The sequence below is a fragment of the Schistocerca nitens genome, chromosome 5 (genome assembly GCF_023898315.1).
Source record: "Schistocerca nitens isolate TAMUIC-IGC-003100 chromosome 5, iqSchNite1.1, whole genome shotgun sequence".
NCBI classification, from domain to species: domain Eukaryota; kingdom Metazoa; phylum Arthropoda; class Insecta; order Orthoptera; family Acrididae; genus Schistocerca; species Schistocerca nitens.
In genome coordinates this window covers 758584913-758609002 of record NC_064618.1, presented here as the reverse complement: position 1 = coordinate 758609002, position 24090 = coordinate 758584913, and the positions used below count along the sequence as shown (strand labels likewise).

Here is a 24090-nt window from a genome sequence, read left to right as displayed (position 1 = left end):
TTGCGAACAAAGTTAGAAAAGAACATGTGTTGTGTTTGTGTGTACATATCAGTAACAAATAAGAACACAAATGAGAACAGATAAATCCAAACTAATTACAAGTAATCGTAAAAAAATTAGTCGCGGAACATTTCCACACAAAAAATTACGTTTGTTGTCAAAAGTGATTTGCTAACTCGCCCACCAAACTTATATTAATAAATCACTTTTTTTGCAAATGAAAAGCTATCAATATACACTAATGTGCACATGGTCGTACATAACACAACAGTATAGAAAAAATAAAGTGATGATAACAGATAAAAGCTATTTTAGGCCTAATTACGTTAGAATAATTATTTCTTAAAACATGCTGACATTTTAAAGAGCTGAATAAAGAGTACCTACTAACGCTGGCCAGAAAGAGGCTGAAACATGTTTGGGTTTATACGAGAAACAGTTGTTTGCATACCCGGTAAATGTGAAATGCAGTAATTGAGTAATACTGAAATCCATGAATAGGCTGCAACAAACAACCAATACAGGAAAGATCAGTGGATTGGTTGGAGGAAAACTACCCTGTCCGATGACACATAGTCAGAATTCGTTGTTCTAGGCGCGTTGCGGTCTATCGAGTAACAAGAAAAGGTTTACGGAGTAACAGGAAAACTGTCGGTGCGTAACTTCGCGATATAAATCGATGTCAGTGACAGGCAAGGACAGGAAAAATTAATTTTGCTATGTTCTCCAGAAAGCAGAGATTTGTTATCGCACGGGGAACATCGCAGACTTTATATATCTGCGTTCAAATCTTGTGTGCACCGGGGCGGATATTGTGACACTGATAATAATAAAAAAAAAAGCACCGCGTGCTGGCCCGAAGGCCACTCGGTACCTTTGCCAGTGGCGTCACTCGGATGTTGTGACACTTGTTTTTCTACTACGAGGAAAGGATGCGAATTTAGGCTCCTTCCTTTACTATACTTTCTCGTCGTTGCCAGCATATCAGCAACGAATACAAAATAGAAGCTTTAATTTAGACCTGTGGCTGATTTTGGTAGGTAGCCACAGGACGCACACAATGTGAAATAAAAGGTAAAGTGCACACAAATTTAAAAATAGCCTGTATGCATGTATTTCACGAAAATGATTAAAAAAACCACAGAGGATACCACAACTGTGGTGAAACATACTTGGGAATGACAAAACAAAACAATAATTTGTGTACTTTCAAAAAGGCAGGTCCACCCTTAATTCGTTATTATATAATAGCAGAAGTAAAAGAAACAGACTACACAGTCATTGCTATGTCCACTTTCTAGTATCCACAGCAATATCCGTTTGTACCAAAGCAAAAACATTGTGTCCTATGACTACAATATAAGTGAGCCACACAGGGAATCATTCAACCCATACAAATATCTGGGAGTATAAATTTATGGGCATGTAAAACGGAATGATAACATAGGCTCAGTTGTAGGTAAAGCAGATGGCAAACATCGATTCTTTGGAAGGATACCAGGAAAAAGTACACCACTTTCAAAAAGTCTTAAAATATTGCTCAAGTGTGTGGATCCAATACCAAATATTTCCAAAGAAGGGCAGAACGAATGGTTGGCTCTGAGCACTATGGGACTCAACTGCTGTGGTCGTAAGTCCCCTAGAACTTAGAACTACTTAAACCTAACTAACCTAAGGACAGCACACAACACTCAGCCATCACGAGGCAGAGAAAATCCCTGACCCCGCCGGGAATCGAACCCGGGAACCCGGGCGTGGGAAGCGAGAACGCTACCGCACGACCACGAGATGCGGGCAGAACGAATGGTCAGCCGGCCGCTGTGGCCGAGCGGTTCTAGGCGCTTCAGTCCGGAACCCTGCTGCTGCTGCGGTCGCAGGTTCGAATCCTGCCTCGGGCATGGATGTGTGTGATGTCCTTAGGTTAGTTAGGTTTAAGCAGTTCTAAGTCTAGGGGACTGATGACCTCAGATGTTAAGTCCCATAGCGCTTAGAGCCATTTGGTCCATTTTGAACGAATGGTCACAGGTTTGTTCTTCGACTCACAGGAAAATGTCACGCGAATTCTGAATAACATGAGCCGTCAGAAGCTTGAAGATAGACGCCAAACATAACGCAAAACCCTGCTTACAGAGTTTCAAGAACTAGTATTAGGCGAGCAATGTAAGAATATGGTACTACAGGCTCCCTCATATCGCTCCCTTAAAAGACCGTAAAAACAAGCATAGCAGCTGAAGTGGTAATCGGTCCGTTCACGGTGGAAATGCGATTTTTCAGGCGTTCATATTTCGGATTCTAGTGATCAGGCATGAGGGATCAAGTGTTTTAGGAGGTCATTGGCCCAGCGACCATTTATACACCAGTAGTCATCTTACATTACAGTAGCGCCGGCCGCCGTGGCCGAGCGATTCTAGGGCTTCAGTCCGGAACCGCGTGACTATTACGGTCGCAGGTTGGAATCCTGCCTCGGGCATAGATGAGTTTGATGTACTTAGGTTAGTTAGGTTTAAGTAGTTCTAGGTTCTAGGGGACTGATGACCTCCGATGTTAAGTCCCACAGTGCTCAGAACCATTTGACCATACATTACAGGATCAAAATATAAACACTACACACTTGCTTCAGCCCAGGCAAAATGAACAGATCGGTTCGTTCTTTTGCATTAAGTGTGATCTAGAGTGAACCTTAGCCGGCTTATAAAAGTAATATTTGTTCACGGACGGTTCCCGAGAAAATCCCAGGAAACCATGATTTTTTGGTACCAAAAGTACCAATTGTGGGGATGGCCATTTCTATAATTTTTATACTTGGCGGAACGTCGACATTTTTACCATACGTTCTTGAGATAATGTTCTTGCCAAATTTTGAAAATTTTTTTGATATCTTTATCCATGACCGAGAACCAGATGTTCACATTTACCGTAATTATGCACGTAATATCCGGTCTCAGGTGTAAATATAGTTGTAAATGATATAGGAAACACATGGGAATGGTTCTAGGATCCTCGCAAGGGTTCTGAAGTCACCAAAGTATCTTTTTAGTCAGCATTTTTTCGCCAATAAAACATTCTGATGCAATGTCTCTGACAATGGACTTTTCACGTCTATTAAAGTATGCTCAAAGTGGTACTGCAGTAGCAAAAAATGGGCTATAGAGGGCCTTAACACGCCTGAAAAGAACTTAAGATTGCCGAAAATGATGTAAAACTGAAAAGACTACAAATTTAGTAAAATATTCCTAATAATATTTTTACTCTTTTAAGATACAAATCATAAGCTGGATGTTTTCGAAAAACTGCGATCGGTGAGAAAAGTATCCACCAAAAATGAAGAGCGAACAATTTTGTGTAACACTCATATTATGCTTATTTATTTGATGTTTATATGTGTCACAGTATACAAATGTATCGAAATATATAAAAAAACTGTCAAACCTTTTCTGATCTGTAGAATTCATTTTATGTGAGCAGCACACACTGCTGTAGCAGGGAAAAGAACGGAGCCAGCGGAAAAATGCTACAGTGAGAGCACAAAAAGGGCGAATATCTTCCTTTTTAAAAGACTCTGACGGAAAAGTGAGGAACCAGCTGCCTCAATTCTCAGTTCGCCATCTACGCCAAAGTATGGGCATGCAAACAAATTCGCGCTTTTAGTGCTAGAAGAGATTAGCAGAGAGACGGCGACGTTGGAAGAGAGAGGGGACAGTGCCAGAGGAAGCAAAAGAAAGAGAAGACTGTGGAAATGAAAAATATTTGGGAGTAGGCACCATACGTAAGCTTGGGGAGTGTGAACCGTCCCACACTAGCGAACTTTATGATGTAGATATAGAGTAGGGCGCATTTTGAACCGAAATTTTAATCACGTTGGTGTAGGGTAAAGAATAAGTTGGACTCACTAAAATTTTTGAGCTGCCGAGGAATGTTGGGAGACAGTGGCAGAGGGAAAGAAAGACAAAAGAAAGCAGTATGACAGAGAGGAGACATTGGCAGTGGGTTACACTGTAAATCAATGGGAAAAATAGGAACCGCTGTAGAAATAACACCACTGATCAGAATGACGTCAACTTGCAACGGAATATTATCGGTGAAGGGGGAAAACATATGACAGAAGAAAAAATATATAGTTACAAAATGTAGCAATAGATGGCGCTGTAAGCATCATAATTTAATAGTGGTCGACTACAAATGACAAATAAATCATACAACAAAGCTTAAGGTGTACGTTTGACGTTAAACAAACTGTACTACTCAGTGTGCATGAATGTACAGGTGTGATACTGTTAGTTATGTAAGCCCATCCATGGCAAGGTCATATCACATCGGACGGGAAAAATCGGTTTTTAATTGTCTGAGGCCAAAAACCGCATAGAAAGCATCATTTCACATCTATTTTTAATTGTCCTGAGGCCAAAACCACATAAAAAGCATCAATCACATCGGGGTTTAATTGTCCTGAGGCCAAAAACCGCATAAAAAGCATCAGTCTAAATCAAATCGGATTATTAATTTTCGTGTGACTGGCGCAAAACATGTTCCATATGCTGTTCACCGTTTTCTCCAACAAGTTGAAATCGAGAAACAGCATGTTCCACAACTGATCGAAGTGTTTCCGGGGTCACATTCAGAATGCGTTGCGCAATGCGTGCCTTCAATGCAGCTAAGTTTGCAGTCGGAACACTGAACACACCGTCTTTCAGATAGCCCCACAGTCAGAAGTTTCACAGATTAAGATCAGGTGATCTGGACGGCCAGGCTATAGGGAAATGGCGGCTGATAATTCTAGCATTTCCGAAATGGCGCTTCAGCAGCTGCTTAACTGGATTTACAATGTGTGGAGGTGCGCCATTTTGCATAAAAATGATCCCATCCACACATCCACGCTATTGGAGAGCTGGAATGACGTGTTTGCGCTTACCAGTGACGGTACAGGTAACACTTGTCTCTTCGAAAAAATATGGCCGTATAATAAATGATCCCGTAAACCCGTACCACGCAGTGATCTTTTCAGGATGAAGTGGTACTGGATGATTTGCGTGTGGATTTTCCGTTTCCTATATTCGACAATTCTGTGTATTGACCTACCCTGTCAGACGGAAATGGGCTTCGCCTGCCCACAAAGTCTTCCACAGCCAATCATTGTCCACTTCCATGCGAGCAAGAAATTCTAAAGCAAATGTCTGTTGCTGGCAGGTCAACAGGAAGTAACTCGTGCACTTCGGTAATTATTAATGGATAGCAAAGAAGGGTATTTCGTAGGATTTTACGCACTGTGCTCACGGGTATGTCCAATGTTCGGGCAATTCTCCGTGCACTACACGTTTGCACCCCATCACTCGCCTCCTGCATTGCTGTGGCCACTGCTTTCACTGACGTCGAGTCAATTCGTTTCCTCCCTCTTCCAGGTTTCACACCAAAAGAACCCGTCTTTTCGAATTTCCGAATCATTTTCTCCAGACCCAAGGCAGTCATCGGACCAACGCCTTTTTTTCAAACGCTTCAGTGTCCGGAACTTCTGCAGAGCAGCGTGTGCACAATCATCATTCTTGTAATACAGCTTTACAAGCAGAGCGGATCCTGCATTGAGACAGTCATAGCGAACGTCGCAGACGCGAAAGGAGGAAAAGCCGTGTACCCGGCGTGTTTATACCAACTTCAACGGGTTGTGTGCATGACAGGTATTTTCATTTACGTATTCTGACACATAAAACGTCATCTACTGATCATTTTTCACACTATTTCTTTTCTTCTGCCATACGTTTTCCCCCTTCTCGGATAATATTCCGTTGCAATTTGACGTCATTCTGACCACTGGTGTTATTTCTACAGCGTTTTGAAAGTTTAGCTTTAATTATAAGCACCCTGTATGTAGACAGTGGCAGTGAGAGTGAGATATTGAATATAAAGGCTTAACTACAAAGAGAGACTGGGTAAAAGGATTTAATATGTTCTGTGCTAAAAGAGCGTAAATGTGTTCGCATGACCACACTTTTTGGTGAGGAAGGTGGAATGAGAATTGAGACAATTGGTTCCCCACTTTACTGTCAGTCTTTTAATGAGGAACATTCCGCCGTTTTTATCCTCCGACAGGGGCATTTTTTCGTTGCCTTACATATATCTTAAAGTATCGACAACTGTGGCAGCATGTGCCGAACAAGCATAAAATTATTTGAAACTCAATTATAATAAGACTAATATAATTTGTCACAAACAAATCGAAAAGAAAACAGTGCAAATAAACAATTGATAGAAAGTGGCCTCGGACGCTTTTGCATTTCAAAACGAAGCTTCGGTTGTATTTGAAAAACAAAAGTTTAAAGTAGTGTATATTACTAGTTTTGACTTGTGACAGTGAGACATGGAATTTCAACGCTAAAACCACTAAAAACCTAGGGTTCACTCGGCCAGCGATAGAGCTATGCATGTTGGGGATTACAAGGCGCGACAGGAAAACAAGCTAAACGAACCGAGGCCAAGCTAGAGTATAAGACATAACTACGAGGTAACGAAAATAAAACAGAGGAAAGCGGAAAATACAGCAAGGCGAATGCTTAGCAGACGTACCAAGGAAGTTCTTTGCTGTGACTTGATCACTTCCTAGTGGAAGGTGACTGGATGTTATTACATAACAGGTACCACGAATATGGATATACCTGAAGATTGCACAGCTTTAGAGGAGTGCTTCTTAAGCTATGACGGCTAATTACGATTATCTAAGCCTATAGAACTATTTAACGTGGACATTGGTGTTTATGATAGAGAAACGTTCCTTTCCTTCGGGTCTACAAAGAAGAACGCTGATAACATTGCCCATAGTGTGTGATGGACGCAAATCCGTTACACAGGGCAATAATCCCACGGCCGGAATAGGGAACACTTCCGATGACCAGGGTTCATTAATTTCTTATGTGACTGTATTGAGAATTTCCCTAAATTGATTATTAGACCAGAAGTTTTCCAATTAGATATTAGCTCTACTACCTGTCATTCAGACTAGCCTAAATACTCCTGTGACAGTATTTCGCTAAGCTCCACCAACTGGAATAACCAGTTTGGATTTAAGAAAGGAAGAGGGACAAGGAAAGCCACAAAGACATTGCAAATTATCTTAGGAAGTATCATTGAGATAAATAAGAAAACGTATGCGACATTCATTGGCCAGGAGAAAGCTTTTGATGGAAGCACGATTAGGGCATGATGTCCCGTCGATATCGAAGTCATTTGAGCACAAGCTCCATGGAGCGATTTAAGGAAATCACGGAAAACTTAATTTTGGATGTCTGGATGCGAGTCCAGTGTGCTAACCACTGCCCCACCTCGCTCGTTGCTTTTGAGAGAGTGGATTAGAAGACTGAAAAACTGAAATAGACTGGAGAGATATAAGACTGATTCTCAATTTATACAAAAATCAGAGTACAGAAATAGATGGTAATGGAACTCAGTATAGTCCTGGATAAAAAGAGATGTCCGATAGGGCTCTCCTCTCTCTTCCTGAGTGTTTAATTTATACTTTAATTTACTCATTTATAGCCAGAAGGGGCGATCTGTGATAAGAAATTAGAGAAGACAAACTTTTTTCCAAGATCGCCATACTGATCTCGGCAAAGAAGTTTATCTTCTCTAATCCGTTTAATTTATCTTAAGAAAGTATAACACAAACAATGAAAACTGGTACAAAAGGGATCAAAATTAATAATAAAAATCACATGGCATTTTATACAGCAATCTTAGCAGATTCTGAGCGACGTACTGTATGTTAAAAATCTTGTCTGATTCTTTGTACAATCACAAATTGAAACTAAACACAAACAAGACAAAATTAACGGAAATAGATAAAGTGAACAGACAAGTAAGGGCAAAAATTAAGATAGGAAATAAAATACTAAGTCAAGTAAATGAATTTTGGTGCCTAGGAAGTGCAGCAACAGATGACCACAGGAGTAAAACAAAAAATTAAAAGCACAATTGCGACGACTAAACGACTCTTTAGAAATAAGATAAATTTATTAACAAACATCCGTCTTAATATAGAACCCAGAAAGAATTTTAAGTTATTGTTGTGAAGAATCGACTCTGGGAAACACGAAAAGCAAAATTAGCAGCGATAGAGATATGGATATGAGAAAGAATCACAGAAACATTCTGGACTGCGAGAAAGTCTAATGAACAATCACTAAAAGAAAAGGGCGCGGATTAACATGATATAGAGAAGAAAACGTAAATTAACTGGTCACCTAATCCGACATAACAGCTTCACATAAAAATCTTAGAAAGAAAAATCAAGAGACAGACCCAGAACATCTACATCACAAAACGATCAGTGAAATGAGCTGCAGAAATCACAAGCAAATAGCTAAGATGGCGAGAGACAGAGAAATGGCTACATCAACAATGCATTGTCTTTAGTGTCTGATGATGAGTTCTGGAACTGGTTCTAAAAGTCAGCTATGTCCGGCTCTTAAAATGCAACCTCTATTAACCGATGCCCCTAAAGTAAGCGGTCCTGTCAGCTACTGGACTAAAGGTATGTCTCGTAGGAATGCCAGTGAATGCTAGTTGCATTCTCGACGACTAAAAATGACATCTTCGCCACTTAGCATGCAAGTAAATATCACTTTCTGAAGAAAAATGTCGATCTAATACCTCACTCTAGGAAAACTCATTCCAGTAAGGCTCGGAATAGTGTATTACTGTGACACTGAAACATTTCCGCGTTAGACCATCTCTGAATGTCTGTAGATTCTCTGTTTTCTATTTAATGTTTGTAGGCAGACTGTTAAATAATTAGGAATACAGACGTCACTCCGAACCCTAGGAATAATCAGCAATGATTAACGGCATCAGGATGTAAAAGGCACTGGAAACCACTGCATTAAAGACACATAAGACGCATCCACAGGACACGTGGCCCGCAATCTAAAAATTTTCATGGTGAGTTTCTCCACAGAATTGAAGAGACAAGGAATATGTGGATAATCTAGACAGGAAGGAGGTAGAGGATGATAGTACATGTGTTAAGACATCAGGGAGTAACCTCCATGATACTAATTGGAGCCGTAGGAAAGGGGAAGGCAGAGCTCGGGATGTTGTTTTTGGTGTAGTCTTCAGTTCGAAGACCGGTTTGATGCCATGCTACTCTATCCTCTGCAAGCCTCGGCATCTCCGAATAACTACTGCAACCTACATCCTTTTAAAACTGCTTACTGTACTCATCTCCCGGTCTCCCTCTACCACTTATCCCCCCCCCTCCCCTCCTGCTTCCTTCCAATACTAAACTGGTGATCGCGTGATGTCCTGGAACGTGTCCTATCAAACTATCTTCTTTTGTAGTCACATTGCGCCTAAATTTCTATTTTCTCCATTCTATGCAGTACCTCCTTATTTTTTACGTGATCTACACATCAGATCTTCAGCATTCTTCTGAATCACCACATTTCAAAAGCTTCTATTATCTTCTTGTCCAAACTGTTTATTGTCCACGTTTCACTTCCGAACAAGGCTACACTCTAGACAAATGTCTTCAGAAACGACTTCGTAACATTTAAATCTATATTCAATGTTAACAAATTTCTCTTCTTCAGAAGCATAAATTTCTCTTCTTTAGAAACACATTTCTGCCATTGCCAATTTACATTTTATGTACTCTCAACTTTGGCCACCATCAGTTGTTTTGCTGCACAATTTTCAATTTCATCTGCTGCTTTTAGATTCTCGTTTCCTAGTCTGATTCCCTCAGCATCATCTGATTTAATTCGAAGTATTCCATTACCTTTGCTTCACTTTTGTTGATGTTCATCTTACATCCTCCTTTCAAGATATTGTTCATTTCATTCAACTGCTCTTCCAATTTCTTTGCTGTCTCTGACAAAATTTCAGTGTCATCGACAAACCTCAAACATTTTATTTCTTCTTCCTAAATTTTAATTCCTTCGCCAAATTTTTCTTTTGTTTCCTTACTGTTTGCTCAATGTACAGATTGAGTAACGTCGGGGATAGGCTACAACCCTGTCTCATACCCTTCTCAACCCCTGCTTCCCTTTCATGCCCCTCGACTCCTGAAACTGCCGTCTGGTTTCTGTACAATTTGTCAGTAGCCTTTCGCTCCCTGTATTTTAACCCTGCTACCTTCAGGATTTCGAAAAGTGTATTCCAATCAACATTGTCAACATCTTTCTCTAAGCCTACACATGCTAAAAGTCGGTTTGCCTTTCATTACCCTACCTTCTAAGAGAAGTCGTAGGGTCAGTAATGCCTCTTGTGTTCCTACATTTCTCCGGAATCCAAACTGTTACTCCCCTAGTTCGGCTTCAACCAGTTTTTCTATTCTTCTGTACAGAATTGGTGTTAGTATTTTTGCAACCACGATTTATTAAACTGACTGGTTTCTTAGGAACTGGAATTGTAGCATTCTTCCTGAAGCCCGAGAGTATTACACTTCTCATACATATTACATATCAGGTGTAATAGTTTTATAATAGCTGGTTCTCCCGGGGATATCAATAGTTATGGCGGAAAGTCGCCTACTCCAGGGACCTTGTTTCGACTTAGGTCTTTAAGTGCTCTGTCGTATTCTTCGCGCAGTATCATATCTTCCACTTCATCTTCATCTACGCCCCCTTCCCCTTCTATAACATTCATTCATTTCGCTCGTGTAGCCTCTCTATATATTCCTTCTGCATGTCAATTTCCCTTCTTTGCTTAGTACTGATTTTCCATCTGAGCTCTTAGTATTCACTCAGCTGCTTCTCTTTTCTCCAAAGGGCTCTTTAACTTTCCTGTAGGCGGTATCTCTCATTCCCCTAGTGATATATTATCTATATCCTTACATTTGTCCTCTAGCCAATCTATCTTAGCCATCAACATCTACATCCACCTACATCTACATCCATACTCCGCAAGCCACCTGACGGTGTGTGGCGGAGGGTACCTTGAGTACCTCTATCGGTTCTCCCTTCAATTCCAGTCTCGTATTGTTTGTGGAAAGAAGGATTGTTGGTATGCTTCTGTGTGGGCTCTAATCTCTCTGATTTTATCCTCATGGTCCATTTTCCACTTTCTGTCAATCTCTTTTTTTTCAGACACTTTCTTCCCTTGTGCCTGTTCCATTTGCAACATTTTTGTATTTTCTCCTTTCAATTAAATCCAGTATCTGCTGTTGTGATATCCGAGGATTTCTTCTAGGTTGTGACTTTTTATTTATTTGATGGTCTGGTGCCTTCACTATTTCATCCCTCAAAGCTACCCATTCGTCTTCTACTGTTCTCCTTTCCCCTTTTGTAGTCAATCGTTGCCTCTGTATTCCCTAACAACCTATGATTCTTTGAACTTATCCAGATCTCATTTCCTTAATTTTCTATCTTTTTGCAGGTTCTTCTATTTTACACCACAGTTCACAACAAGTAAACGGTGCTCAGAGTCCACATCTGCCCCCGGATAAAGTTTACAGTTTAAAATCTGGTTCCGAAATTTCTGTGTTACCATTATATAATCAGTGTGAAGCCTTCGGGTATCTCCAGGTCTCTCCCACTTATACAACCTTTTTTCATGATTCTTAAATCAAGTATTAGCGATGACTAAATTATGCTCTATGCAAAATCCTGCCAGATACCTTCTTCTTCCATTCCTTTCACCAGCCCATATTCACCTACTATTTTCCTTCTTTTCCAAACTATCGAATGTCAGTCTCCAATCACTATTAAATTTTCGTCTTCTTTAACTATTTGAACAATTTCTTTTATCTCATCATACATTTCTTCAATATCTCCGTCATCTGCGGAGCTAGTGGCCCTATAAATTTCTTCTGTTGTAGCGGGCGTTGACTTCGTATCTCTTTGGCTACGGTAATGCGTTGACTATGCAGTTAATAACGGCTTACTCGCATTCTTATTTCCTTATTAATTATTAGAATTATTCCTGCAATACTGCTGTTTGATTTTGTACTTATAACCCCGACCAGAAGTCCTGTTCCTTCTGGGACCCAACTTCGTCCATTCCCACTATATCTTACTTCAACTGATCCATTTCCATTTTTAAAATTTTCTAACCCACCTGCCCGATCAAGGGACCTAACATTCCATGCTCCGACTCGTGGAATGCCAATTTTGTTCCTCTTGAGGACGACATCCACCTGAGTAGTCCCCACCCGGAGATCCGAATGGGTACTATTTTACTATTTTACTTCCGAAATATTTTAGCAAAGAGGATGCCATCATCACTTCACCATTACAGTAGAGTTCCTTGCCCTCGGGAAAAGTTACGGTTGTAGTTTCCCCTTTATTTCAGCCGCTCGCAGCACCAGCACGGCAACGTCGTTTTGGTTGGTGTTACAAGGCCAGATCAGTCAGTCATCCAGATTGTTGACCCTGCAACTACTGAAAACCTACCTATTAACAGGTACCCCTCGTTGTAGTTGACACGCAAGCCACCCCACTAACGGCAAGCCCCTTGGTTCATGGGGAGGGGAGAGGGCGCATGGGGATGGGGGGGGGGATGTGTACGTGCGAGTGTGAGATGAAGAATTTTGCATAAGAGAGGAAGTCTTGGTGGGCTGCATCGAACCAATGACAAGGAAAAAGAAGACGGAAACTAGGAAAATGTTTTAACTTCTCTCATAAGTACTTTACTTCTACGTGTTCTCTGTCGTTTAGATACTGAGATAACGCGAATCACTTAAGATGGTTTGGTTTCCTCTCCACAAGTTGTCGCGGGAACTGAAAAATCATTCATTTACACGGCTCTTGATAAAGTCGAGCTATGGAGTGTGAAGACGGTGATAAATGATTACAAGAATCACAGACTTAGTGAGCGCTAGGAAACTTTGTGCCGTTGCAAATCACCGAGAATTGCGACAGTGTTACAATATATAGAAAGCCCACGCAGTGCAGCGGTAAGGCTACTTATGAGGAGCGAAATTACACCTTTCAGTAGTTCCACCACTTTCTGGTTCTGATTTCCGACAGCGGCTGTGTGCATTTAAAGCTTGAATACGCTTACGTATTTACTGTAAAATCTTGTATATTGTGAGTTTGCTTTCACCTCTGCTCACTAAATAAGTATCGAAGCAGTGAAGTACACAGAGGTGACAAGTCATGGGATGGAGATATGCACATATACAGGTGGCGGTAGTGTCACGTAGACATGGTATAAAAGGGCAGTGCATTGCCGGAGCTGTCATTTGTACTCAGGTGATTTATGTGAAAAGGTTTCCGTTGCGATTCTGGCCGCACGACAGCACCGACAGACTCTGACAGTAGAATGGTTGTTGGAGCTAGATGAAAGCGACATTACAACTCTGAAATTCAATATTTCGAGATTCACAGTGTCAAGAGCAAGCCTAAAACAACAAATTTCAGGCATTACCTCGCATCACGGACAACGCAGTGGCTTACGGCCCTCACGTAATAACCGAGAGCAGCGGCGTTTGCATAGAGCTGTCAGTGCTTACAGACAAGCAATAAATGTGGGACGAATGTGTCCGTTAGGACAGTGCGGCGAAATTAGGCGTTAATGGGCAACAGACGAACGACGAGAGTGCCTTTGCCTGGTCAGACGAGTCCCGATATCAGCTGGTAAGAGCTGATGGTAGCATTCGTGTGTGGCCCACAAGCCAAGAAGCCACGGATCCAAATTATCAACAAGACGCCGTGCAAGCTGGCGGTGGCTCCATTATGGTGTATGCTGCGTTTACCTCTAGTACAACTGAACCGATCATTGACCATCTGCAGTCATTCATGGACTTCATGTTCCCAAACAACGATGGAATTTTTATAGATGACAAGGCGCCACGTCACCGTGCCACAATTATTCGTGACTGGTTTGAAGAACATTCTGTACAATTCGAGTGAATGATTTGGCCACCCAGGTTGCCCGACATGAATCCCATCGAACATTTCTGGGCCGTATCGAGAGGTCACTTCGTGCACAAAATCCAGCACCGGCAACATTTTCGCAATTATGGACTATTATTAAGGTAGCATGGTTCAGTATTTCTGCAGGAGACTTCCAACGAACTGAGTCAATGTCACGTCGAGTTGCTGCACTAAGCCGGGCGAAAGAAGGTCCGACACGATATTACGAGGTATCCCATGACTTGTATCACGTCGATGTAATGCAGGTTGTAAGTATCCCACATTGCCGTTTAGAGCAGCGCAACTAAAGACGTGGGCCGATGGAATTTTTAAAAATGTATATTGCACCTCACGATCTGATAACCGCTCTATGCTGGGTAATTAGTTGAAATTATCGGACTACTTCTTCGAAACTTCAGACGGATCGGTGTCTAGTCGAATGCGTCACTCCCACAAAATCTGAAAAATGGAACTAGCCGCACAATATTTTTTAACATAAATATGTGGACCGTATCGTAGTAAAGTCTTTCAACACATTTGGAATGAAAGTTATTTCACTGTACTAGATATTATTCACAGCTAGAGAGAACGATGCTTACATTACTGGACCAGGATGGTAAAAGACAAAAGCGAATAGCCCCCAGCTCCTAGCTGCCCTCGAAAAAACTGAATGCCACGCCCTCGTATATTTTACAGGTAGTATAAATATTTGCATGTGGACCCTTTGTTCTTCACTCGAAATATCAATTACATGTTCCTTTGCACAAGCATTTACAAAATTTTACAGAGAAAAAATAATTTTTTGTGAAAGGGAACTTGTAATAATGCACCTAAACTTTGCGTCTACAAACATTTCTGTACCTCTTCTTAAATCGCCACATTGCCGTGAATTTTAATCGCGTTAATTCTTACAGTAACGTGCAATTGAGTCGCTCGATAAAGGGATGGAAATGATACAGAACATATTCGACTCCACATCCATTGTGAGCAGAAAAAGAAACTGGTAGCCAATGTAACAGCAACTGATTTCAGATCAATAAATCCTCCCATAGGGAATAAAAAGGCGGATGACTTTCCCGTTTTTTTTTTTAGAAGGGTTAGAGAGTACTTGAGCATAACTGTATACATTTAACCATTGCGTAAATTTGTTATAGATGGCTCTGAGCACTATGGGACTTAACTTCTGAGGTCATCAGTCCCCTAGAACTTAGAACTACTTAAACCTAACTAACCTAAGGACATCACACACATCCATGCCCGAGGCAGGATTCGAACCTGCGACCGCAGCGGTCGCGCGGCTCCAGACTGTAGCGCCTAGAACCTCTCGTTTTTTATAGAATTATGCAACATATTCTGTGGTTTCCCATGATTTCTCTTTGGGGGACTCCCCCTTTTTCAAGGATCAATACGGATTTTGCAAGAGCTGCTGTTTTAATATTTAGATCTCTCTGTTCCGTACACGAGGCCACAAGATCGTAGATAGCGTTCCCAGGTTATTATCGCGTTTCTTTGCTTCCCAGCCGCTGACATTTTTACGGTATATCTCCTGGCTCATAAAATGCGTGTTTAGTGATTAAAGAACCAAATGTGTGGCTGGGATTAACAGTCTGATAAACAGAGTTACATCATCGACATAATCTTACAGATGAAACGTGTACTTGCCTTGACGCTGTTCGCAAACGATTGACTTGTATTTCAGGAGAACGTTTTGTCATGAACCTGTTGAAAATTCATGAATACATTCAGATTATGCTTGGTGCAACGTCTGGCGACTGGGTATCAATAATAATAATAATAATAATAATAATAGTAATAATAATAATATAGAAGGATATGACACGTTGCGCTTAAATACACAGAAAAATGTGATATTATTTGGTTACAGCATCACCGAGCAGTCGATAAGTCAATGGAATCAAACATAATCGTCAAATATCCTCCTAGTGGAGCGACCCATAAATCTGTTTTTGCTTCAGCAGCTGCTAGTCTAAGATCCACTGAATGACTACTAAGAAAGTGGAAAATATCCGAAAAGAACATCGTTTGCAAAACTTTTTCCAACCGATTTGTATGTATTGTTTGTCCAAATGGTTCAAATCACTCTGAGCATTATGGGACTTAACCTAAGGACATCACACACATCCATGCCCGAGGCAGGATTCGAACCTGCGACCATAGCACCTAGACTGAAGCGCCTAGAACCGCTCGGCCACAACGGCCAGCATTGTTGTCCGTCTGAGACTTCTACTGTTTTGTATGGAGAGAGAGGGGGGACGGTAAGAAAAGATAAAATGAAAGCAAAGAGGGGGGGGCGGAGGGTAGAAGGTAAGAGAGAAGCAAAGTTTAATTATGTTTGCCGCTGATTTGTTCAGTCGGCTGGAAAGCTCTACATAATTATTAAAACATTCCACCAGGAAGCGCTATGAAAAAGTTTTCAAATAGCATGGAATAACTTACTTTTCAAATTCGGAGAACAGACGTTTGCAGATGAACCAAGAAACGTATAAATTATTGCTGCATAAAGCTTGCATAATTAGGGAGAAACTAAAATTTCGGATAGTTGGTCTTAAGGGAGGCTTTTCGGTAGTAGCTCTCCCTGTGGATAGGCTATTCGATAGTAGCTCTCCCCGTGGATTACCTGCGTTATGAGGAAAAAAGGGAGGGAGGTTGGAGAAATGATAGTGATATATTGTGTACCCTCTGGCACACACCGTAGTAAGAAATTGCCAAATACAAATATGGGCGTAGAATATAATATACAGCGTCTATCAATTCAGACCACAGGCACAAACACGTTTATAAGTCACTCGAGGAATGTTAGATAAATGCAGCTAATGCGATAATTTTAATGATTCAAAGAAGCAGTAAATAACGATACTTTTTCTTTTTTTTTGTAAACAATTCAGGAAGCGAGCTTTTCTTATGTGTTTCCCTTGTCTAGTTACTCTTAGTTGGGAATAGGTTACAGAACGTTTACGAATGCGGTTAAGATAGCCAGTTTAAGAACGTCTTGTGATTAAACGTCAACAGAGCGGAGCTTCGTCAGCGTAGCCACGCGGCACTGCGTGTGAACCAAGTCAGCTGTACGCCGATACGGTCTCCGATATTGCAGAAGTGTGGCGCAAGACGCAGGTAACTAACGGCATTCCGTCAGCTGATGTCTGCCGGGCGGCGTGACGTCATGCTGTACGTCACTCAAGGCAGCCCTCGCGCACTTTCTTGCGTTAATAAAACCAAGTATTGTGAAAGGGAAAGATGAGGGAGATCGCTTGTATCAGTACTTTACTGCTGTTACTCTGGACTTGAGCTGATATTTACAGACTTCAGCTCACGAACTGCACCGTTCATTTAGGCCGGAAAAAAAACTGAAAACTAATGTGGAGTTTTGTCTATCCGAGTCGAATTAGTTTTGCTTGAAAATAAACTGTTTATTTTCGCAACAATTTTTCAAACTCGTTACAATATCACAGATATTATTTCAAGGTAACGATTACAAAGAAGAGAGCATCTTTTCTTCACAGCTTTCGGGAATACTAAGACTATAAAGTAGCTAGAAATTTTGTTTCAAAGTACAGAAAAGAAATTTCTTTGCGCATCGTGTTGATACGACTAATTCTAAATTACAAGAGTTTATACGGGAAGAGTCAAGGGACACCAAATTTGGATTCTTGGTAATAGAAATAGAATATTATAGTCTGATTTCCGGACACAAGAACACTTCCACAAAAGGGTTACAGAGTGCTGACTTTAATGATTTTTAGCACATGAAGTAGAATCAAAGAGTTGGTCGTTTGAGTATCTTCAACTCTACTCGTGTATGTGAACAACATAAGCTGAAGATCCACATAACTGATGCTAGCTTGCGACCATGCCGTAAAATTAAAAAATATTTGTAATAAACACAAGCCTCATGAAGATAAAGTTAGTTTCTCCCCCTTATTCGAATCATTTAAATTAATTGTATAAGAAAGTTTCTTGGTTAAACGTACCAATGTGAATCCTTTTGAAATCTCTATACACTTAAGTGGACTGTGCGTTTGTCACTCATTCTACAGTTGCGTGTTTACTTGCTTCATTTCTTCTGCTTGAACCAGTTATCTGTGCTGTTGGTTTAAACTTTATAAGCACTCCGCAGACTATATTAGCATAGGTACTATAAAACGATCTGGTGGCGTTCATTTCGGTAAATTAGCGGACCTAAAGAGAAAAATGCGTAACGTATTGTAGAATAAGTCGGAACTTAATATCGTTTTGTTACTGAAGTAGAATTTACCACAGAATGTTTGTCGCCACTTGTTTTCTCGTTGGATATGAAACCTTCCCGTCTCCTTTATATCTCTTTTGTTACGCAACCTTCCCTTCTACAATAACCTATGAAACCTTCCCTTAGGATTTCCATCTCTTGCTTAATAATAACAAATGAAATCTTCCCTTTGTAATTAATTCTCTTTCTCAATCTTCGCATACAAATTTAAATGCTGCTTATTAAAAGTGATTTTCTGATTATTTCGACGAAACATAGAATGTGTCGTCGTCGTGGCCCTCAGTCGTTACCTGCAATAACCCAAAACTGTTCCTTACCTTTTTTTACTGTTACTGGATCGCCATCTGACTGCTACATCGAACTGCGACATGAATATACTTACTCTGTTTTACTATACTCTATTAACTGCTGGTGGGCTGTTATAATAAGTGGCTGTATTTATTACCAAAGCTGACGTTATTCTTTAATAGCAAAGCTGACGTTATTCTTTAATTAATTTGACTGAAGTTGCGTAATTCATAGTTAAACTTTTTCTTGACAACAATAAAATTTTGTGAAGTTTTACGTTGATGGTTTTTGGGATGGATTATAATCAGTAATGCAACATTGCTGGAAAAAATTAATTATATTCTGAAAACGTTTCTTCAAATATTTACTGGTGGTAATGAAATGATTTTACAAACGTTCAAATGGGACTTACTTTTTACAATAATCTTACAACTAGCATTGCGCAAACATACCTTCAGTAGTCTTGAGTTTATAAAAAAAAAAAAATAATTCAGTAATATTAGTTCCTCTTATGATAATAATTAGCTGATGTCCTTGTACATCCGTTTATAATCTCCTGTAAATCATAGCTGGTGGCTGGTAGGCACACCGCTTCTCTCAACCTCTCGCTTCAGACCTGCTACCGACTCGCTTCACGTCTCGCTTACTACTGACTTCCTACGAACGCTAAAGTGCGGTCTCTCCCGCCAACAATGCTTTCTGGTGCAGACAATCCCTGCTACCATTACAAAATGTGTCAATGAGCGGTCTTTCCCGCTCTTTTCTTAAAATGTATCCATACGCGGTCCCTCCCGCCCTTTTTAAAATTATATCAATGTGCAGTCTCTCCCGCCAACAATACTTTGGTGCAGACATTCCCTGCTACCACAATTATTTCCAAAATGAAAAATATTTATTACTCCTACTTAATCCTATTAATAAAATATAAACATCTTTCATAAATTGTGGTTTGAAAATAGACAATAGAAATATACACGTCTTACAGGTATTTTAAGGAACAAGACAGTATAATGTACGCCGATGAGCCAAAAGCTATTGGCCAGCTGCTTTATGGCGTCTTTGTTGGTCCACCTATGTAAAGCAGTACAGCGACGTGTCGTGTAGCAAAGAGTCGACTCCCTGGTACGTTTCCACAGGTATACACCATCAAATGTCTATGCACATGCTACGCAATGTCCGTAAATTATGAGACGACGGTTTGTGGGCACAGAATTGGCGCACGATTGTGTAGCACGTATGTTCCATCATGCTCAGATCTGGAAAATTATGTGAACAACACATAAACGAAGGTTCACTATCATCATCCTCGAACCACTGCATCACAATATTTGCTTTGCAACATGGAGAGTTATCCTGTTGGAAGATGCCATTGCCACGGGCGAGGTCATTAAGCAGGAAGGGATGCAGGTGGTCTGCAACAATCTTTTGTAGCCCATAACTCTCATGGGGCCTTGGATTACTACAGCAACAGCAGGTCCCGTTCATCTGGATGACAGTGTACCCGGAACAACAGTCAACCTGGTATAACATGAAACGTGAAATGTCCAAACTGGTGACACTATTTCTTTGATCAATGGTCCAATATCGATCATGTTGTGCCTTTTGCAATCATAACTGAGGAACAACACAGGTGCACCTATGTTTCATCTGCAGTGGAGCCCCATATTCAATTATGTCTGCAGAATGGTGTGCTCTGAAACACTTGTGTCTGCACCAGTACTGTGCTCCATCATTATATCCGCCACGTACAGGGTGATACTCTTAAAGCTGTCCCTCCGGATTGGTTTTATGCAACCTGCAATGCCTTCAAAACTCAAGTGCGAGATTTTAATATTCTCTCACTCACTAGATGCAAACTGTTAGTCCTACAGAAAAAATAAATAAGCTGGAGATTTTTTTGGATATTTTTATGTAGTTTAATTTTTTTCTGGGGTACATTATCGGCTCAGACCACGGTTTTCAAGTTATTCAAGAAAAATGCGTTTGTCATTTTTGCATTTTTTTCTTGAATAATTCGAAAACTACAGCTTCTAGCGATAATTCATCCCAGTACAAAATTTAACTACATTAAATTTCCTACTAAAATATCCTGTTTAATTCTTCTGTGTGACTGACAGTTTGGGTGTAGCGGGTGAGAGAAAGTGAAACTCTTGTGTGTCGTATATGAAGGCACGGCGGGTTGCATAAAACCCAGCGTAGAGGTAGCTGAATCGCCTTTTACAGTCATCTATCCTTTAAAGAATGAGCAAGCCTTCCTCATGCACTTCCTGTGATGAGGCGCAGACGTTCAACACTTTGTCGCTCATACGTGTCTTCAGCATCATTCAACCACTTTCCATGGGTACAGGCTCTCATTACGGTACCACGTGAACAGCTGCTTCGCCGTTTCCGAGATTTTCGTTCTCAGGCGCTAGGCCATAACAATTTGCCCTTTGTCAAAGTTGCTTCCGTCAGTGGATTTCCCCATTAGCGGCCCGTATAATCGCTAGAATGATTCACAATTCGTCTCTGCTCCGCTTGTGTGCTTCACTTACCGCAACGCCATCAGAAGGCATTCTATTTCGCTGTGGGCAGTGACCAAAATGTTGTGACTCATTAGTGTATCTTTCCCATGATAATAATAATTATTATTAAACGATCCGGAGAGTATTTTTGGGTTCTATATTGGCGGTACAGCAGACCTCTGTAGTCGTCGAGACGGGCGCGAACCTCAGCACGCTTTTCGACTGGCGTTCCGATCTGCACCGGAAATGGAACAATCCCTTTATCGGCAGTCCTCGAGGGATGAGATTTTCCCCTAAATCTGAGCACAGCGTGGCATTCGGATATGCTTCTTCTAGTGGCTATTCAGTTTTCCAGGACATCAGGGTGTACATTCAGGCAGTCTTGCGAAGTTCTTTTGAACACATTTTCCAAAAACTGTCTTAAGCAGCTAGTTCGACAGCCCACACACAATGGAAGTATTTTAGACCTTATAGCTAGAAACAGGCCTGACGTAATCGATAGCGTTAGTATAGAGACACGAATTAGTGGACATGATGTCATCATAGCGATCTTGGTTACTATAGTTAACAAATCAATCAAGAAGCCCAGGAGAGTATTTCTGCTAGAACTTGCAGAGGACAGTTGTTAGCATTCCACTTAGAAAATGAACTGACATTATTTAGTTACAGTACGATGGGCGTAGAGGAATTATTGGCAAAGCTTAAACGGATTGTAAATCATACTGTGCAGAAGTATGTGCCGAGTAACTGGATTGAGGACGGAAAAGACCCACCGTGGCTTAACAACGAAATTCGAAAAACGCAGAGGAAGCAAAGGCTGTTGCATTCTCGGTTCAAAAGAGAACGCGGAAATGGCGACAGGAAAAGTTAGTAGAAATTCGCACATCTGTAAAAACATCGATGTGCGAAACTTACAACTGCTACCACCGTCATACCTTAGCAATAAATCCTGCCGAGAACCCGAGAAAATTCTGGTCCTACGTAAAACCACTAAGAGCTTCTAACGCTTCTACCTAGTCACTCGTGGACCACTCTGTTGTGGCAGTATAAGAAAGCAAACGTAAATTTAGCATTCAGAAAATCATTCACGCAGGAGAATCGTGCATACCGTCATCTGACCATCGCACGGACTTCTGTGTGGAGGACATAGTAATAAGCATCCCACAGATATAAATGAAAGAGTTGAAAGGAAGTAAGTTGCCAGGTCCTGATGGAATCTCGGTAGAGTGCTCTACGGCATTGGCCCTTACATGGTTTGCATGTATCGCGAATCCCTTGCCCAGAGCAAAGTCCCAAGTGGCTGGGAAAAACAGCAGGTGACTGCTGTATATAAGAAGGGTAAAAGAACGTACCTGCAAAATTATAGACAAATGTTTTTAAAATTGGTTTGCTACAGAATCCTTGAAAATATTCTCAGTTCGAATATAATAAATTTACTCGAGAGGGAAAACCCTCTGTCCATAACTCAGCACGGTTTTAAAAAACACGGCACGTGGGAAACTCAGCTTGCCCTTCACTCAGATTCAGAGGCGAACTGCTAGATTTGTTACTGGTAGGTTATTTGTTTCTGGTTGGTTCGAACAATACGTAAATATTCGGAGATGCTTCGGGAACTCAAATGGGAATCACTGAAGGCAAGGTGAGGTTCTTTTCGAGAAGCACTAGTGAGAAATTTAGAGAATCGGCATTTGACGCTGACCGCAGATCGATTGTACTGCCGCCAACATACATTTGGCGTAAGGAGCATGAAGACAAGGTTAGAGAGTTTAGGGCTCATACGGAGGCATATTCCCTCACTCTATTTCCGAGAGGAACAGGAAAGGAAATGACTAGGAGTGGTACAACGTACCCTTCGCCACGCACCATACGGTGGCTTTCGAATTATGTATGTAGACGTAGAACTTTTTTAGTGCAATAAATTTGTTGTCCGTCTAGATTACATATGTTTCTAATATTATGATCTCTTCCGTTTCCATCGAACTATCTTCAATCGATAGGTAAATAACATAAAATAATTAACTATATATAAGCCAAGACACTCAGCACTGCTACATTGTAGAACAATACAGCACTATGACAGCATTTGTATCGTCGATATAAGGTCGTTAGGCAACGGCCAATAGGTGGTGTGAGTGCTTCAAAACGGACCCATGAATTATGCCTGGCGCATTTGTCACATTAATAGAGTGTTGGTCGTAATGGCCGGCCGAAGTGGCCGTGCGGTTAAAGGCGCTGCAGTCTGGAACCGCAAGACCGCTACGGTCGCAGGTTCGAATCCTGCCTCGGGCATGGATGTTTGTGATGTCCTTAGGTTAGTTAGGTTTAACTAGTTCTAAGTTCTAGGGGACTAATGACCTCAGCAGTTGAGTCCCATAGTGCTCAGAGCCATTTTTTTGTTGGTCGTAATAATAGATTCGCTCAACACAAAAACGTGAAATTTCAATGCTAAGGTATTCTCAAGAATGATTTATTAATGAAGTCTTTAAGTATTTTTAATTTATATGTGACAAATTAGCAGTCATAGCACACGAGAACGGTTTGAAGCAGTCATTCGCATCACCCACTGACAATTAGCTAGCGGGCTAATTACAGTACATCGTTGATCCATTCACTCAGCCTCTTAATTACAGAGTGCATCTAACCCTCTGACCGAATACACTTGAGCTACCGTGCCGGCAGCAACTGGACAGCGGCAAAGATGTTCCCACGACATCGTATTGTTAACAAGAAGAAAAAGCGGATTGTTGCAGCAGTTGCATTTACCTTGAGTATTTCTTATTCACCAAACGCTTGCAGATAATACCACAGTCGCCGGCCGCTGTGGCCGAGCGGTTCTAGGCGCTTCAGTCCGGAACCACGCGACTGCTACGGTCGCAGGTTTGAATCCTGCCTCGGGCATGGATATGTGTGATGTCCTTAGGTAGGTTTAAGTAGTTCTAAGTTCTAGGTGACTGATGACCTCAGATGTTAAGTCCCATAGTGCTCAGAGCATTTGAACCAATACCACAGTCGTGGCAAAGTCTATCTAAGCCCTACAGAAATTTCGAAACGTATCTCTGCAGAGTGTGGAACGTACAGTTCTGCAATCACTTGCTCTCTCGAACCTCCACGATCGCGATATAATTCAACACGGCACGAGCAGTAAAGAATCTTGACGGTCAGAACTACCCATAGATGCTTGTGTGCGTCGCATTTG

The 24090-nt window shown here is 41.1% G+C and overlaps 1 protein-coding gene across 2 annotated transcripts in view; it reads right to left on the bottom strand.

Moving 5' to 3' along the window:
• The window catches only part of LOC126260002 (ovarian-specific serine/threonine-protein kinase Lok-like), a 207437-nt gene that overhangs the window by 149228 nt on the left and 34119 nt on the right, over positions 1-24090 (bottom strand). The gene's annotated exons all lie outside the window — the stretch shown is intronic.